General features: G+C 39.8%; 1 protein-coding gene and 1 non-coding gene across 2 annotated transcripts in view; both read left to right on the top strand.

Moving 5' to 3' along the window:
• Window positions 1–19,463, top strand: part of DRD3 (dopamine receptor D3) — a 96,141-nt gene that overhangs the window by 13,419 nt on the left and 63,259 nt on the right. Inside the window, exon 1 of the mRNA XM_004002934.6 lies at window positions 1–19,463. This exon is cut by the window's left edge and continues 13,419 nt beyond it. The gene's annotated coding sequence lies outside the window, so the exon portion shown is untranslated.
• LOC114111144 (U6 spliceosomal RNA) lies at window positions 5,875–5,976 on the top strand. The gene has a single exon (XR_003587248.1). It is a non-coding gene; the product is annotated as a U6 spliceosomal RNA (small nuclear RNA).

Below are 19,463 nucleotides of genomic sequence, written 5' to 3'. Positions count from 1 at the left end.
AATACACAGAAGAACTGTACAAAAAAGATCTTCATGACCCAGATAATCATGATGGTGTGATCACTCACCTAGAGCCAGACATCCTGGAATCTGAAGTCGAGCGGGCCTTAAAAAGCATCACTACGAACAAAGCTAGTGGAGGTGATGGCATTCCAGTGGAGCTATTTCAAACCTGAAAGATGATGCTGTGAAAGTGCTGTACTCAATATGCCAGCAAATTTGGAAAACGCAGCAGTGGCCACAGGACTGGAAAAGGTCAGTTTTCATTCCAATCCCAAAGAAAGGCAATGCCAAAGAAGGCTCAAACTACCACACAATTGCACTCATCTCACACGCTAGTAAAGTACTGCTCAAAATTCTCCAAGCCAGGCTTCAGCAATACCTGAACCATGAACTTCCAGATGTTCAAGCTGGTTTTAGAAAAGGCAGAGGAACCAGAGATCAAATTGCCCACATCCGCTGGATCATGGCAAAAGCAAGAGAGTTCCAGAAAAACATCTATTTCTGCTTTATTGACTATTCCTAAGCCTTTGACTGTGTGGATGACAATACACTGTGGAAAATTCTGAAAGAGATGGTAATACCAGACCACCTGACCTGCCTCTTGAGAAACCTGTATGCAGGTCAGGAAGCAACAGATAGAACTGGATATGGAACAACAGACTGGTTCCAAATAGGAAAAGGAGTACATCAAGGCTGTACATTGTCACCCTGCTTATTTATCTTATATGCAGAGTACATCATGAGAAACGCTGGGCTGGAAGAAGCACAAGCTGGAATTAAGATTGTTGGGAGAAATATCAATAACCTCAGATATGCAGATGACACCACCCTTATGGCAGAAAGTGAAGAGGAGCTAAAGAGCCTCTTGAAGAAAGTGAAAGAGGAGAGTGAAAAAGTTGGCTTATAGCTCAACAATCAGGAAACTAAGATCATGGCATCTGGTCCCATCACTTCATGGGAAGTAGATGGGGAGACAGTGGAAACAGTGTCAGACTTTATTTTTTTGGGCTCCAAAATCACCGCAGATGGTGACTGCAGCCATGAAATTAAAAGATGCTTACTCCTTGGAAGAAAAGTTATGAGCAACCTAGATAGCATATTCAAAAGCAGAGACATTACTTTGCCAACAAAGATCCATCTAGTCAAGGCTATGATTTTTCCTGTGGTCATGTATGGATATGAGAGTTGGACTGTGAAGAAAGCTGAGCACCAAAGAATTGATGCTTTTGAACTGTGGTGTTGGAGAAGACTCTTGAGAGTCCCTTGGTCTGCAAGGAGATCCAACCAGTCCATTCTAAAGGAGATCAGTCCTGGGTGTTCTTTGGAAGGACTGATGCTAAAGCTGAAACTCCAGTACTATGGCCACCTCATGTGAAGAGTTGACTCATTGGAAAAGACCCTGATGCTGGGAGAGACTGAGGGCAGGAGGAGAAGAGGACGACAGAGGATGAGATGGCTGGATGGCATCACCGACTCGATGGACATGAGTTTGAGTGAAGTCTGGGAGCTGGTGATGGACAGGGAGGCCTGGCATGCTGCGATTCATGGGGTCGCAAAGAGTCGGACACGACTGAGCGACTGAACTGAACTGAACTGAAGGTTAAGCAGCAAGAACAAAACTATTTTTTTATTTAAAAGAAAGAACAAAGATTGAAACTTTGGAGGAAATTAATAGGGACAGGATGCTCTGAAAGGAAGAAAAATTAGTTTCAAGAGAGGAAAACTAAATCCGTCCCAGAAACAAAATTAAATCTAGTAATTAGGAAAGCTCAAAGAAACAACACAGGAATGCAAAACATTTTCACTTCATTTTCCTGAACTGTCTAATATTTTGCCTCATTATTTCAGAAAATGCTGCCTTTTCATTTCCATCTATTGTTCTAATCATGCAATGTCATTTACTTCATGTTTATAACATGACTTTATTATATGCGCTTAGTTTTCTCTGAATTTCTAATTGCATTTCTCTGTAGTTGCTGCTCTTACTATTTTTCATTCATAGAGATTTTTCTCCTTCATCTTATCAATGGCATACTTTCCACTTTCAGGTTCTTAACAATCAATTCATAATATATAGGACTCTCTTTATAGACATTTTTCATGGATCTTCTGATATTATAATTTAGACTTTAATTTTAGGCCTGCTAGTCAGATGTTAAATCAGAAGTTTTAAAAATCTTATTCAGGAGTTATTTCCAATAGCTATTAACATTTCATAATTACAGGGAAAAAAATCAATCAAAGTGACCTAGACTAATACAGATATTAAATATGGCAGATGAGTGCATTAAAACCATTATTACAACTGTATTCTTTATATTCAAAAGAGTAAGTAGAGATATGCAAAAGTAAAGCAGGTAAATTGAATTTCTAGTAATGAAAACTACAATATGGGAGATGAAAACTTTATTGAATGAGGTTAATGGCAGGTTAGACATCACAGAAGAAAATATTAGTGAACTTGAAATAAAAACAAACTATCAAAAATGAAACCCAAGAAGAATTTTTAAATATACGTATATTTATAGAAAGACAGACAGAGAGCCAGAAGGAGAGACACAGAGACAGAGAGGCAAAGGGGAAGAGGGAAATAAAATTTAGCCAGATTGGAAAGAAATAAAACTGTTATTATTTTCAAATGACATAATTATCTGTGTATAAAATCCAAAGAATCTACCAAAAAAAAAAAAAAATACCCCAAAACAAAGAAAAAATACTAGAACACCACCATTTGACACCACCAAATTTCAAGATTTCAGTTCAGTTCAGTTCAGTCACTCAGTCGTGTCCGACTCTTTGCGACCCCATGAATCGCAGAATGCCAGGCCTCCCTGTCCGTAACCAACTCCCAGAGTTCACTCAGACTCACGTCCATCGAGTCAGTGATGCATCCAGCCATCTCATCCCCTGTCGTCCCCTTCTCCTCCTGCCTTCAATCTTTCCCAGCATCAGGGTCTTTTCAAATGAGTCTGCTCTTCGTATCAAGTGACCAAAGTATTGGAGTTTCAGCTTCAAGATCAGTCCTTCCAATGAACACCCAGGACTGATCTCATTTAGGATGGACTGGTTTCAAGATTTAGCTAGAGTAATCAAAAGTGTGTAGTTTTGGCAGAGAGAAGTAAGTCAGAAAGAGAAACACCAATACAGTATATTAATGCATATATACAGAATTTAGAAAGACGGTAACAATGATCCTATATGCAAGGCAGCAAAAGAGACACAGATGTAAAGAACAGACTTTTGGACTCTGTGGGAGAAGGCGAGGGTGGGATGATTTGAGAGAATAGCATTGAAACATGTATATTACCATATGCAAAATAGATGACCAGTGCAAGTTCATGCATTGAACTTGGGGAGGGAAGAGGGAGGTGTTCATTATGGGGGGAACACATATACACCCATGGTTGATTCATGTCTATGTATGGCAAAAATCCCCACAATATTGTAAAGTAATTATCCTCCAATTAAAATAAACTTTAGAAAAAGACTGTGTAGTATCGGTATCATGAAAGCTTTAATTGATAACAGATCAATGGAAAGCTAGAGGGAAGCCAGAAATATACCTACACATACATGAACACTCATTTTTGACAAAGGAGCAAAGGCAATTCAGTGTTGAAAGATTAGACTCCTCAACAGACAAAGGTATGGAAAAAGTAGACATTTTGTGCCCAGGTGCTCAGTCATGTTGGACTCTCAACTTCATGGACTGTAGCCCACCAGGCTCTTCTGTCTGTGGAATTTTCCAGGCAAGAATATTGGAGTGTGTTGCCATCTCCTTCTCCAGGGAATCTTCCCAACCCAGGGACTGAACCCGCGCCTCTTGGGTATCCTGCATTGACAGATTCTCTACCACTGAGCCATGTGGGAAGCCCTTATGTAAAAATATGAACTTCAATCCATGCCTTGTGCCATAGACAAAAACTAACCCCAAATATAATATAGACCTAAATGTAAACTAAATACTATGAAACCTCTAGGGGAAAATAAAGAATATCTCTGTGACCTTGGGTTAGGCAAAATTTCTTATGTAAGAAACCAAAACACACTCCATTAAGAAGTGTTGACAAATTGGACTTCATCAGAATATTAAACCTTTAAATATTAAAACTAACCCTTCAAAAGACACTATTAAAAGAATGAAAAGACAGACATAGACTGGAAAGAATATATTTGCAAAGTTTATATCAGATAAAGAGCTTGTATCCAGAATGTATAATGAACTCTCACAACTAAACAATAAGAAAATAAATGTCCAATACAAAATGGAAAAAAGATTTGAATAGACACTTCACCAACACAAAAATATAGAGGTGGTAAATAAGCGCATTAAAAAATATGCTCAACACCATTGTTCATCAGGGAAACACAACTTAAAACCTCAATGAGCTATTGCTTCATATCTATCAGTATGACTTAAAAATTTAAAAGGCTGCACATACATTGTCAATAAGGATGAGCAGGAACTGGAACTTTCATACAGCTTTGGTGGGAACGTAAAATAACAGCCACTTGCGTGGTACTGCTTTACACCTATCACATGATCCAACCAGTCCACCCCTAGGAATGTATCCAAAGGAAAAGCACACATCTATACAAAGACATGTACACATATGTTCATAGCTGCCTTATTTCTAATATCCAAAAACCAGATATGGATAAACAGCAGAATAAGACTCAGCATTGAAAAGCAGTCAATTATTGCTACAAACAACACCATGAACAGATAGAAAATAACTATGCCAAGTGATAGGCAAAAAAGAATGCATACTGTATGATTCTATTTAAGTAAAAACCCTTCACAATGTAAGCTAGTTTATACAGACAGAAAGAAGAGCAGTGGTCGCCTAGGGAAGGAGGTTGGAAGCAGAGAAGACAGTTGGGCAGGATTACAGACAGGCCCAAGGAGACTTTGGGGGTGATGAACACGCTGACTATCTCGATCACAGTCAAGGGTGTAAACTTACATTAAAATGTATCACATTGCATACCAGTTTAAAAGACAAAACTCTAGGGGTGATCACGAAGCATAGTTAGCATGAGAGAGAGAGAGTTAGCATTAGTTCATAGATACAACGTGGCCATCCTGCTCAAATTATGCTCCTGTCCCACAGCAACACTGCAAAGGTTACAGGGACTGTCTGGGGGACAAAGGGAATATTCCCTCCCTGGTTTTGAGGACTTTTGTTTAGACTGCCTAAGGTTGCACAGTTTTGAAGTTTTGTGAACATTTCCTTTACTTTAATCAGACTGCTAAATCTTTTTAAACTTATAATCCAATAATTTCCCCCAAAGACCATGAAGTGTGAAGGTAGTGTTAGTCACTCAGTCATGTCCAACTCTTTGTGACCATAAGTTTTGTCAAGTCAGATCTCCCCATCCTTTGCTTTTAGATCAATTGATATTTTACATGTGACAAGCATGTTTCATAATTTTAAACTGTTTCCTAGTATTATAAATAGAAATGCTTTCTATTTCAACCTTTTGAATCCTAGTTGAACTATCCAGCATTGCAATATACTAGCTATCCCTCCTCACTTTGAATTAACTTCAAACTTGAAAGTTAAACTTTCTAGATTTTCCAGCCACAAAATCAATAACTGTTAAAAGTCGCTTGAAGTCTTAAATCATATCAATGCTTTCTTAGGTCAGTCTACCAAGGCAATAGAAACAAAAGTGAAAATAGACAAATGGAATCTAATCAAGCTTATAAACTTTTGCACAGCAAAGGGAAGCATAAACAAAACGAAAAGACGACCTACAGACTAGAAGGAAATATTTGCAAATGATGTAAACAACAAGGGCTTAATTTCAAAAATATACAAACAGCTCATAGAACTCAATAACAACAACAACAGAAAAAACCAATGCTTGCTTCAGTGGCACATATAATAAATTGGAATGATACAGGGAAGATCAGCAGGGCCCTTGCACAAGGATGACATGCAAATTTGTGAAGCATTCCATATTTTTATTCATGTTGAGGTTTGACAGAAAACAACAAAATTCTGTAAAGCAATTATCCATTAATAAAAAAAAAATTTTAAAAATCAATCAAAAAAAGGGCAGAAGGCCTAAATAAATATTTCTCCAAAGAAGACATATAGATGGCTAATAGGCACAAGAAAAGATGTTTAGTATCACTAATTATTAGAGAAAAACAAATAAAAATCACAACTGTGAGGTACACTTGTCAGAATGGCCATCAATTAAAGTCTACAAATAATGTATGCTGGAGAGGGTGTGGACAAGAGGGAGCCCTCCTACATTCGGGAATGTAAACTGATGCAGCCACCATGGAGAACAGTATGGAGTTTCTTTAAAAAAAAACTAAAAATAGAGTTTCCATACAATCAACAATCCCACTCCTAGGTATATATCTGGAGGAAAAAAAAAAAAAAACTGTAACTCAAAAGCATACATGCATCACAACGTTCATAGAAGTACTATTTACAATAGCCAAGACACAGAAGCATCCTAAATGTCCACTGACAGAAGAATGGATAAAGAAGATGGAAATACCTATACACAGTGGGATATTACTCAGCCAGAAAAAAGAATGAAATCGTCATTTGCAGCTATATGTATGGACCTAAATGTTATCATACTAAGTGCAGTAAATCAGAAAGAAAGCTATAAATACCATGTCACTTATAGTGAAATCTAAAATATGACACAAATGAATTTATCTATGAAGCAGAAACAGACTCTCAGGTATAGAAAACAGACTTGTGGTTGCCAAGGGATGCAAGGGGTGGGGGAAATGACAGGATGGCAGGGGAGAGAGGGATTGGGAGTTTGGGACTAGAAGATGCAAAGTGCTGTATATAGAATGGATAAACCATAAGGTTCTACTGTATAGCACAGGGAACAATATTCAGTATCCTGTGATAAGCCATAATGGAGAAGAAAATAAAGCCACTTGACGTCTTACTGTGTCTTGCTGCCAGTCTTGGTTATTACACAAGTAATGAAGATGGTTATGGAACTCACTTTGCTTAGTGAACGTATAATTGAGGTATTTTCATAATGCTACACATTTTATTGACTATGTGATCACAGATATTTAAGCTCACCTCATTTCAATGTTCTGGAGAAGGCAAAGGCACCCCACTCCAGTACTCTTGCCTGGAAAACCCCATGGACGGAGGAGCCTGGTAGGCTGCAATCCATGGGGCTGCGAAGAGTTGGACACGACTAAATGACTTCGCTTTCACTTTTCACTTTCATGCGTTGGAGAAGGAAATGTCAACCCACTCCAGTGTTCTTGCCTGGAAAATCCCAGGGACGGGGCAGCCTGGTGGGCTGCCGTCTATGGGGTCACACAGAGTCGGGCACAACTGAAGCGACTTTGCAGCAGCAGCAGCAGCAGCATTTCGATGTTCACACTTTTGCTAGGGTTTGTCATCATCCTTGGATGTGTCTGGTGACCCAGTACAATGTCATCTGACACCCTTTAACTAGCCTAGGACATACTGCTAACTAGGCCAGGTCATACTGGCCTTTATTTTACAGAGAATTCTGAAAGTATCTCCCAGTTACCGCAAATAATGACAAAAGCAAAACAAAAGGGACTATGCGCAATAACATTCTCCCCCTAGTATTCAGGGAGTCATCCTCCAGAAGAGGTTTCCTGTTATTTAGCAGCAGATTCATAAGCTCCCTTATTGCCCCCCTTCCTCACCCACACTTCTTCCCTTCCTCCCTGCCCCCCCCCATAAGGACTAAGGCACTTGACAAGCCTCTGGCTCAGCCTCAAGTGGTTTCTTTTGAAAGAAAATCACTGATGAGTAGATTACAGCTGATTGGAGATACCTGCCTGAGGGAATTTCCTAAGAACTGAGCGCAGACAAGCCTCCCCCAAGTCTTAGGAAAGTTGCTACTTCTTCATTGTGGATGACTACATGAAGCAGATTTTGCTCTGAACATTAGTGATAAATGACTTGGAAGCAAGAGGAGACTTTCTTTTACTTGCATGATTTCAAAAGGAAAAAAAAAAAATTCTTTACAATACACTCCAAGACTAAGTCTGTCTTTCCAGTGGAAGGAGGAAACGTAGGAAGTGACTTTTCTGAAACAAGACAGCATGCCTCCCTTCAAAGGAACAGAGAAATCCGGGTAGTAAGTCCAAGTTCACGGAAAACTGATGACATGGTTTTATAAGATCAGAAATTTTGGCATTCTCAACACGTCTGTAGAGATGTGAAGGGCAGAAAGAATAATGAATTCAGGATTCAGAGGGGACCTGGCAGGGAGTGTTATCTGAAACACAACTAGGTGTAAAACTACCAGTTAGATGGAAACAAAAAGAGGAAACCGAGCCTAACACACTGACTTGGAGATGGAGAAAAGTCACATTGGCTGTGTCATTTGGGGATACCATTTAGGATATACTATCTCAGTCACTCGGATGAACAGGGACAGCAGCTTCTTGTTCCTCCTCACCCCCTCCACATTGCACCAAGCCATATAGGTCCTTACATGCAGTAGGGATGCTCTGCGTCAGCAGGGCTGGAGAAAGAGAAGTCCGGTGTAGGCCCAGTTAACTCGGGAACCCCTCTGAGAGGTAGGCAGCAGGAGCCTTCCAGGTGGAGAAGCAGCCCTTCTTCAGTGAGGGCTGCCACTGCCTCTGATGGCACATGTAAGCATCAACTGTCTGCTACCCTCTTCATTTCCCTTCTCAATCCAAGCATTCTAGTGCTGGCTGCTGCAAGAAATCCAGCGCCGTGCTTCTCCAATTCTATGTTAAGAAAGTTCGGGGTTTTTCAGGGTTTCTTTTAAATTTCCAACCCATACCTTGAACTGGTGAAATGAAAAAAAAAAAAAAAAAGTCTAAAATTTAAGTATTAAGTTTAACAAAGATAAAATTATTTTGTCAAATTGTTACAAAGGTTTCTGAATGCTTACTCTCAATTTCTGTATCTATCTTGTCTCAAACCGGTAACAAAGTTCACCAAGTGGCCCCACTTGGTAAACCACGCCTTGAGCCCTAGAGCATGTTCTTTTGACAATTAGAATAGACGGACATAAAAATGTCATTAGACAGCCCTAGGTTAGAACTGGAACATCAGCTAATATCTGTCATAAAATAGTCACCCAGGAGAGGTGAGAGCCATATGAGACACTGAAGGAAAGCTTAATCTCTAGAAGAAAACTGATGTTGAAACAGAGAAAGAAACGATGAACAGGTGAAATAGATATGCAGGAGCGTGGACAAAGAAATATATAGACATTTATGCCTGCTTCAAAAATAAAAATAAGTTTAACCAAGATACTGAAAGACTGAATATACAATCAGACTGTGGCCAGACCATATATAAAAATAGAACCTTTTTTATATATGGAACTTGCCCACAAGTTCCATATATAAAAAACAGGCAGCAACCTGCCCACAAAGTCAACCAATTATTTACAATAAATAACCCCAGAAGACAGTTGGCTCTAAGTTAGACTTGTAGGAAGCCAGACTGCCATCTCTGGAGATAATCAAAGCTAAACAATAACTTAAATAACGTTCACTCAGAAACAGACAGGACTTGATTAATAACTGACAGATTCCCTAATTTTTGTCCCTTCTTCATCTCAGAATCAACCAGAAGTCAGACATGCATCTCTAAATGATCACACAGGAGGCCCTGCTTCCCAGTAGCCCACTTATTGCTTCCCCAGGACAACAGCCACCAATCAGGGCATTCCAGAAGCCTTCCCTTTGTTCACTATAAAGCTGCCTGCCTCTGGGTCTCAGCCTAACTTAAGAGTCTCTACCAAAATGCAAATGTCCGTGGCTGACTCCCTTGCCATAGCACGCTCTGAACAGTCTTTGGTTTTCTCATTTAGTTGGCCTTCATTTATTTCCACAAAATGCTTATTTTTGTTTGGAGACCTCAGGGCTGTTCATAATGGATAAGCATTTCATAGAAATCTGCACATTCTTAATAACGAAGTCCTATCAGGAAGTCCTGTCAAGCCTGATTCTAAAATGTAACCCAAATGGATTCACTACTCCCCTATCCCCAGTCCCACCGCTGGAGTCCAAGAGACCAGCCATGTGCTTTGGATCGCCACAATGACCTCTTCACTGCTCACCGCTTCCTCTCTTGCTCATAAAGCAGCCAGAGAGATCTGCAAATCCAGTACATCATTTCTCCTCCGCTTAAGCCTTCAAATGGCTTCTATCCCACTCAGAAAAAAATTCAAACTCCGATAACATATGGCATACTCCCTCTCCGGCCTCACCTTGTTCCACCCCTCCTGTCATCCACAGCACTCCAGTTACACTGGCCTCCTCAAATGTGCCAAACGTGTACCCATCTCAGGGCCTCTGTGCCAGCTGTTCCCTCTGCAAGGAATACTCTTCCCCTTGACCTCAGCATGGCTGGCTGCTTTCTGTTTAGATCTGAGCTTAGCAATCACCTTTGCAGGGAAGCAAAGAAAACAGCTGCTCTACCGTAGTCACCCAGCCACTGTCACGTCACCTGATTCTACCTCTCTGGATAATGCTCACCACTACCTGAGACTGTGAATTGTTAGTCCGTTTGATTCTCTGTTTCCCTCTACCAGAGCAGGAATCTATCTGTCATGATTATCCACTGTATCCCCAAGCCCAAAAAAGGCCTAGAAGCAAACTGATGCTCAATAAGTATTTGTTGAACAAATAAATGAAGGAATTAAAAATTGAACTGCCTGAGACTTTGGACTCTGGTAGGTGAAACAAATTCTCCTTCATCACATCCCAGCTCAAATCTAACTCCCATTAACTGAAGCACCCAAATCAATTTCCAGCTTCTCTGGAAAGTCTTCCAGTTCCACTCAAAGGCTGTGCTTTTTTGCTTCCTCACATATAGCTCTGTTTGAAAGATTCGTTTGAATTTGGTCACATCCACCTTGAAGCCTGCTGCCTAGTCCTGTTAAACTCTTCCCTTGCTTCTTTTTTCAAAATTACTTGTTTATTTATTTGTTATTTTGGCTGCACTGGGTCTTTGTTGCTGGGTGCAGTTTTCTCTGGTTTCAGAGAGTCGGGGTTACTGTCTAGTTGTAATGTGCAGGCTTCTCTTGTTGCAGAGCATGGGCTTTAGGTACATGGACTTCCGTAGTTGTGGCGCACAGGTAGAGTTGCCCTGTGGCATGTGGGATCTTCCTGAACCAGGGATCGAACCCTGTTCATTGGTAGGTGGATTCTTAACCACTGGACAGTACACGCACAAGTCCTACTCAGCAAACACACACTGCATTCCATAAAACAGTGCAGTGAGCATAGTGAGAACTCAGTGACCAGATGTTGGATAGATTTTCTCAGATGCATATCAGGTAAAACTACGATAACATAAGGCTAAGTTGTAAAGGACAGAGCTGGTGATGAATGAGGCCAAAGCAGAGATCTCAGAGCACTTCCTCAAATCCACATGGATTCCTTCTTGGGGTGATGGCCTGTGTTACCCATTGCCTGTTCACTGGTTTGTTCTGTGCAAAGTTATCTCATCTCTTTTCCTAAGATGCATTCTGTGCTCCAAAGGCAATGCCATGCATGGCTTAGGATAACATTATTAAGGACAGGCTTATATGCCCAGTGGGCAGCCAGCCAGAAATTGCAGCTTGAATGACATTTTTTTTTGTTTGTTTGGCAAAAAAAAAGCATTGCTTCACCACCCTGGAGCTCAAACACCAGTTCACCCAGTTGGTGAAAGCTTTTTGCTATTTTATTGAAATTATATTCCTGAAAACTCATATAGTGGTTGCTCCCATAGAGTCTGGTTTGTAATACCACTCTTTCTGAAGTATGTAAAAGAGCTAAAATAATGTTTTTAGGAGCGAATTTTCAAAAAAGATCAGCAATTCCACAGGTTACTCCGGCTTTTTTTCCCATCTGCTGTGACAGCAGGTGTGATTTCACAAGCCCACTCCCATCAATCATCCTCCCCAACCTGTCTCTGGTGCCTGACAAGGTGTTTATGTGCATAACATGGAAACCATCACTAGATCCTGCAAACGAGCAAGGCTGCCTTTCACAATCCTCTAAAGGAAGACTTCCATGGAAACCTCAGTGCTGGGCTCAGGTGGGTGATTTACTGAATCTCCACAGTGTCACCTGCTTCCAGGAGTTGCAAACTCAAAACCCTTCAGGGGCAAGTGGGTACTATGAAATTCGGAAGCATCCTAGTATAAGACAACAGAGTGGAGAAAAAAGTGGCCAAAATGCATAGTGCATGCTCCATCTTAAAAAAAAAAAATGCATTCACTTTACAGAAAAATGTGCTGGCTAAACCCAAGTTTAATATGGCCAGGCATCACCAGTTTTCAATCTCTATGCTTCTATTCAGTCAGTATCCTAGCCTGAGGCCCAAGCACAGATGCTTTCCACAGAATTTGAGAATTTATAAAATTATGGACAATGGAAACTGGAAATGATCTTAGAATTTACTTATTTCAACTTCATCTTTTCAAGTAAGGGAACTGAAACCCAAAGGTTGATAAACCAATCAAAGTGTGCATAGCAAGCATGTAGCAGTGTCAAGATAAAACTCTAGTCTCCAACTCCAAGTCTGATGATTTTTCAGCTACTTGCCATCACTTTTCCTATGTGTTAGTAACAACCTTAGGCTTCACGTTAGCATGCTTAAAGTGAATATTACTTTAAAGCTATTACAACATTAATAACAGTAAAAGATATCACTTTAAAGCTATAACAACAGTAATATTAATAACAGTGATAGTAACATCTGAATAGTAAAAGTTCAGATGACAGAGACTGGATTAAAATGTTATCGCATCCCTAGTGGCTCAGATGGTAAAATATCTGACTACAAGGTGGGACACCTGGGTTCTATCCCTGGGTTGGGAAGATCTTCTGGAGAAGGGAATGGCAACCCACTCCAGTATTCTTGCCTGGAGAATCCCATGGACAGAGAAGCCTGGTGGGATACAGTCCATGGGGGTCACAAAGTGTCAGATACAACTGAGCACTAACACTTTCAGTAATTTTGTCATTTAAGATAACAATAATGTTTAAGATGTGTTTCACAGTTATTTTACATGATAAACAATGACTATGAAATTAAAATTTCAACTATGCAAGAGTATGTGTGCACGTGGACAAAGACAAGAATGAAATTTGCAAAATGAAGTTAGAGTAGCATGATGATACTGTCATTCTTTTAAAAAAACATTTTAATGTGTAGTAATATTCCCCATGGCATTTTAGATTATTCTCTTTAACATGAGAATTCATTTTAATCTCAAGGGTAGTCATTTACCACTTCCTGTCTTTTTCCTTATTAGCAAAACCTCATATTTGGTTCAGCTATCTAGGAAAGGCCCAAGGAGAATGTCCTAATAGATCTGTCAAAAGCAATGTTTCCATTCCCTTTGCTACTGATTGGCTGAAGCATGGACATATGATAGAAATCTGGAAAGTGAAACACAAAAAGAATTTGTGTAGAACTACTTGGAATAGGTTTCCTAATCTTAGTAACAGGCCTCTTTCTCCACTTCTGGATGTTGTTTGAGAATACGAACACCTCTAGCTGCTGCAGCCATTTTGTGACCACGAGGCAAGCCAAACTAAGATCAAGACCTATAAACTGAGGCTGGCAGAGCAGAAAGATAGAAATGACCCCTAAAGAGTTAGTGTAAAGTCACCTACCTCTTGTACATATTTTCTTGTAGTAATCAACTCCTTATCATTTAACTCAGTTGAAAAGGAAGTTTCCTGTTGTCTTCCAAAGCCCCAGCCAAAATAATAAGCTTAATTCCCTCCTCTGTATTTTGGGGAGTGTAGCGGGATGCCTTTGTGGAGAGTAGAGCATACCTTATGTTTTCTTCTCCTTTCCTCTTGCTAAGGCATAGGCAGCATGACTACATTCAAATTCTCTGGTGCCTCATTTCAGGGGTGTGATCAAGAAGGATATAAGCACAATTCTCATGCCTGAGCTATCAGTTATGGTTCTACTAAGCCCCCCAATATGACCAGAACCTGATGACCATCAGCACTTTAATCTGACATCTTTAAACCATAAGAGAGTTGAAACCAATGTGAGAGAGAAATCCTCTCTTAAGAGAAAATAAGATAGAAAAGAGGAGGAAATGAGCATTTCTAGGATAGGCATGCCACCCAATAAATCTGAAATTTTAAAAACTCCCCCAAGAGCTCTAGTGATACCAAATATCCTTGTTTGGATGCTTGTATTTGTCCTATTTCAAACCAGCTAGTTTGTAATAATCCGTCATTTTTCTTTACTCTGAGAGTGACTGTATTTCAATCACAGTACTGCAGTAGGCTATCTGGACATCAATGACAAGTTTGCAAAGGGGCTGTGGAGGGGACAAAAGCTACCACTGAATGCAAGATTATTGTTATTAACATACAAAGTTCTACAAGTCTTGTCTGCTAGGGAGAACTGAACTTTGGAGGATTAGAAAATGTAACCCACAGAGAACAAACTGCAGATACATTTTATACATGCTGAGAATCTTGAAAAATCAGATATGAAGATAAAGGAGCTCCTTTGTGCTCGAGGGCAGGGATCAAACTATTATAAAGGCACTTACCCAAGAAAGGCATGGTGTGTGAACACTCAAACCTCAATTTATGACAATAATAATAGTTTATTTCTAATGGGAGAGAACATTTCCTCCTGGGAAATCCTAAAGGGTTTAAAAGAATTTTTACAAAATAAACATATATTTTTCATAGGCATTTGCAAAAAAAAAATAAAAAGCACAACCTATCCTATAACAGAATGTTATCAACTATGAAAAAGTTAAGGAACATCTATTAATCCTCCATCTTATTCCCCGCAATGCCCTTCACCTCTTAATGTAAAACAGTTCAAACATGCCACACCCAGTGTAGGGCTTCCAGGCCCCTTCTGCTTTCTTAGGTATCTCTCCTTCTGTCATAACATTTCTCCTCCATCTCCCGCATCTCTACCCCCTACATACAGCCTCCTAATTTCCAGGAGAGTGGTAAAAACAAATGGAAAATAAATAACAAACTCTTCCTGTTGCATCTGTAACTTTTAGCAGGCTTGTTCTTTACACCAGTGCTTCTCAAACTTTAATGAATAACCTAAGAATCTTGTTAAGACAGTGTTTCTAGATTCAGCAAGTCTGGGGTGGTACCCAAGATTCTCCATTTCTAACAACTTCCAAAGTAGAGTTACCATTGCTTCTCCTGGTCCATGGCCCAATACTTTGAGTAACACTGTTTTATAACATCAGTTACATAAACAGCAGCTGAGACTCAAAAAAAAAACCCATTCTAAGTAATTAAATGGCAATTGCTTCAGAATGTGATGGGATTTGATAGAATTTGAAATGTGCTGTTCTGAACACTAAATATGACAAGTGCTATAAAGACTGAACTCAATATATTACCTATTGCCATATAGTAAAATTATTGGCTTAAACCAGTATCAGACATTTATCCATATAGTAAAATTATTGGCTTAAACCAGTATCAGACATTTATAATGCTCATGAATCTGAAATTTGGGCAGAGCTTTGCAGAGATAGCTTGTCTCTGTTGTACATGGCGTCTACTGGACAGCTCAACTGGAGATTAGAATAGCCACTTACAAAATGACTTACTCTTAAGGTTGACAAGTTGATGCTAGGTTCCAGCTGGAAGCTCAACCAGGGTTGTGGGGCAACTGTCTTTGGGTTGCCATTTCCTTCTCCAGATCTTCCTGACCCAGGGATCAAACTCACATCTTCTGCACTGGCAAGTGGACTCTTTACCACTGAGCCACCAGGGAAGCCCTCTTTGGAAGATACAACCTGCCATACTCATCAACCCAAATTCCTTTTTAAATAAATGATGAGTTAAATTTTTCTAATTCCATTCCACCCCATTCCCATTTGTATGTAATTCGGGGAAGAAGAAAAGAAATCAAATATTGGGAAAAGTGAGAAAAAGGTTAAAGAATGAAAGATTATCTGATGGAGATAGGAAAAAAAAAAACAGGAAGAAAACAGGTAGAAAAGTGAAGACAGAAATATAAAAAGGGAGTAAGATGCAAGCAGACAAACTTGTGCTTGCGTGCAAAAACAAAGGAAAATATCACTTATTTACTTCCTACTCTTACTCTCCTTCCTGAAAAACAGTGGAATGGGTACTAATCTGATTGGCTGGGAAGCTTATATTGTAACTTGCTGCCATTTTCTGATAGAAAGGAAGAAAGACTGGAGCACCGTTCTAAACAATAATAAATTAATTGAACTATTTTTCTCTTTAGCACATTTATTACAGTAGCAGAGTGAATTCAAACATAAAATCCAGGGCTTTCTCATTTATGGCAAGACCACTACATCACCGGTGAGGCATGGGGGCAAGGATTGGGACGATGCGACCATACTATCTGAACCACTTACTACGTTTGCCAGAGTACCTTTGCACTCTGCAACTGGAAGTCTGATTCCGGTGAAAGACATGCCAAAGGGCTATTCACTGATGGTATTTATGCAATTTAAGATCATCGTGACAGTCAAATCTACCAGTTCACACTGAAAAATCCTAGTCACCTTGACCTTGACACCGAGAAACAAAATGTTCCTCTGTTTATACAGAGCCCTGAAAATTGACTCCCCACATTGCCTCATTTGGTCTCCACAGTGTCATGCTGAGTGTGAGCTCTGTGGCAGCTTAAAGTGATGTCAGAAAGTCATGTTGCACTCAGTGGTTGGTGCTGAAGGCAAGATTCCTGTAGAGAAACCGAAGAGTTGCCGCCCTGGAGCCAAATTTCAAAGACTTCAAAGAAGCATTTCTACCACAAAATTCACACCAATTCCCTTTCAGACAAAACTCCTGAACACGCCTATGTATCAGAAACCTACCACCTTTTTAACTGTCGCTCTAAATCTCCCAGTTCAGCTTCAAAAGATGAAGACTTTCTTGATGAAGCACTGATGACTGGTACATGAGCTGTTCCAGTTATGCTATTGAGATGGGTTCCTGGAAAGAAAATGAAAATGATCTATATTTTTCTTGATTTCTGCCCAAGCATGTCTGTTTTGTAGGCGTCCTGGAGTCCTTCCCAGAAGGCAAATCTCAAAATCTTCAATGCCAATCATGAATAAGAGTTTCACTCACTTAAAAGAATGAAACTTGTTCAGTGTTGTATGAATGGAAAGTGCCAGATAAAAGGAGCAATTGCTGACTGTCACCTACACTGAAATCCTGAGAAAAAGGACCCCTCATTCATCCTCCCCTGCCCATTCTCTAGGGCACTGAGTTGACTGCTTAGATGTGTGACTTTGGGCATGTCAGTTAATTTCTCTATCTGCTGCATTATCAGGCAGGTTCTTACCATGGAGCTCTTACCATGGAGTTCTTACCATGGAGTCCTTGGATGGCTTCAATAGCATAGGTTAATTTTCCCATAATTCTGGAGGCTAGAAATCCAAGATCAGCTTGTTGGCAGGTCTGGTTTCTCCTAAAGACTCTTCTTGGCTTGCAGACGGCTACCTTCCTGCTGTATCTTCATGTGGCCTTTTCTCTGTGTCTCCCTGGCGTCTCTCCCTCTTCTTATAAGAACACCCATCAGATTGGATTAGACACCCCATAATGGCCTCATTTTTACCTCATCACCTCCTTAAAGATCTTATTTTCAAATAGAGTCACATTACGAGATTATAACTTGAAAAGGATACAATTCAATCCACAACAGTCTCTGTAAAAATGGGCATCATGAGGATTTATGTAAGATATAGATGGGAACATGAATTAGAGGATGCACTATAAATGATAAGTCACCATAATATTTTATCATTGAATATCATCATTTTTGTCATCATAATTATTATTCTATATGACATATTGGGGGAAGATCCCCTGGAAGAGGGCATGGCACCCTACTCCATTCTCACTTGGAGAATCCCACGGATAGAGGAGCCTGGTGGGCTATAGCACATAGCATCACAGACTTGAACACGACTGAAGCGAATTAGTATGCGTGCACACATGACATACGTCAGACTCCTGAGAAATCTAAATATTCCACTTTTGAGACAACTGTAGCATAGCAGTTAAGAGAACGTGCTCCAGAAATAGTTGATGGCAAGATCCAGATCCTGGCTCTACTACACGTTAGCTGTGTGATCTTCAGAAATTCTCTAAGTCTCAATTTCCTTATTTATAAATTAGGGATGTAAAAACATTACCTACCTTTTAGAGTTGTTGAAGGGATTAAAAGAGAGATAGCATTAAAATGACTGGCTACTAGTACATGCTCAATAAATGATGGCTGCTGTTAATAGCCATACTTAGACCTTGCTGCTGCGGCCTTTCTCAGCCAGCAGAGATCTCTATCATAGTCAAACGAGGACTAGCTTCCCCATGACAGTCCACACTGCAGCTGCCAAACATAACCACTGCCAGTGGAGAGGGTAGTGAAACAGTTCCCACCCTTTCTGAAGGAAGGAAAAGAAGTCAAAAACAAGAAAGTAGGGGATAGTTAGGATTCCATGGTTAAACATTATATGAACAGGTGACCATGAATTAAGATTGTCTAAATTTTAGCACTGCTTCAGAAACTGACTTTCACTGACTGTCCTTCATTGAGTCTCCCTTTAATCAATTCTAAATTTTTTTTTAATTACTCACATATACCTCAGAGGAGCCATAAGAATGAATTGGCAAATGTTATTGTAAAGTTCTCTGAAAACAAGTAGTGCCGCTAAGTAAACATTTTCAATTTCTCATAGTATTAAGCTTATTTCATCTTTATCACCAGTTACATGCCTTGATTTTGCTTCCTCTGTAATATATTTCCTTTAACCTTCTTTTCCAAGACAGGCTTACACCTCCAAGTTCAATTATTCTGTCAGTTGTGTTTTAAATTGTACTGATTTCTATTAACCACTTGTGGTATCAATTTGTTGATCTGCTCATTCTTCTGAACCAATCATCTTTACACCCACCAAAAGCTGGAAAGACAATTAAACTGAGAAAGGTGAGAATTATTCAAAAGAAATTAAAGCCATAGAAGTAAAGACAGTGGGAAACTGAGATTCAAAAGAGCATTGAGGGGAAAATACACATGTACTAAAAAGCATAGCACAAAGCACGTAGAGTCACAGAGGGAAAAGAGAAAAGCAAGGTAGAAAACGGATTCTGCTTCTGCCTGCTACACTTCTCTTTCAGCACCAAGGACAGAGCTTCTAAAGGGCTGACCCAAGCGACACTCAGTTCAGGGTCCCTCCCAAATCCTCTAGAGAAAATGATGCATTTGAAAGCAGTCATGAAACATGCAGTAAGATCTAATAGGGAAGCTGGAAAAGCAGCACACAAATGATTTCACCTTAGAGGCAAAAATGGGTGATTTTATTTCTGTTCATTTCCACAGTTTCTGTGTCCTGAGAATGGCAAAGTTTGCTTTGCTTGGGCAAGTCTGCTGTTCGTAAATGGTTATAGGAGCTGAAGTGCTAAACCCCACCACCTCCAGAAATCAGAAGAAATTTTCAGG

The sequence above is a fragment of the Ovis aries genome, chromosome 1 (assembly GCF_016772045.2).
Source record: "Ovis aries strain OAR_USU_Benz2616 breed Rambouillet chromosome 1, ARS-UI_Ramb_v3.0, whole genome shotgun sequence".
NCBI classification, from domain to species: domain Eukaryota; kingdom Metazoa; phylum Chordata; class Mammalia; order Artiodactyla; family Bovidae; genus Ovis; species Ovis aries.
The sequence above is the reverse complement of the archived record's forward strand: the minus strand, read 5'-3'. Positions and strand labels throughout refer to the sequence as shown.